Here is a 484-nt window from a genome sequence, read left to right on the forward strand (position 1 = left end):
GAAGCTTCATTATTAATATGTATTAGCTCCTGTTCTTTTAACATTATTATGATTAATTTAAGTCAGGTCTTTGTGTTCCGAGTCGTATCCTTTCTCCAGCACATTCAATAAGGCCTTAATTCCCTTGCAAAACCCTTTGTGTTGTCGACTTTATGACACCGTAACATAAAACGTGCGACTTTATAGCCTCGCGGAACTTGATCAAAAACTATTGTTGTTTCTTAAAAGGCGTGAATCGCGAAGGATTTATATACAGATCAGAGAGATTTACAAACAATTGACCTTTTGTCCTTCGTTCGAGCTTATCAGGGTGTTTGGGTTTCTGAAAGGGAACTTGCAGGAAGATTCCTTTAATTGGCACAATGCGGAATTCGGCTGAACAGCACGGAGGGGGTTTTCCGCGGCTCAGCCTTCTGATCTCTCTGGTGTGTTTTCTTATTATCATTGCTTAAGATTTTAAGAACTGCTAGACTTGAAAACGTCC

Source organism: Penaeus monodon, chromosome 24 (genome assembly GCF_015228065.2).
Source record: "Penaeus monodon isolate SGIC_2016 chromosome 24, NSTDA_Pmon_1, whole genome shotgun sequence".
NCBI lineage: Eukaryota > Metazoa > Arthropoda > Malacostraca > Decapoda > Penaeidae > Penaeus > Penaeus monodon.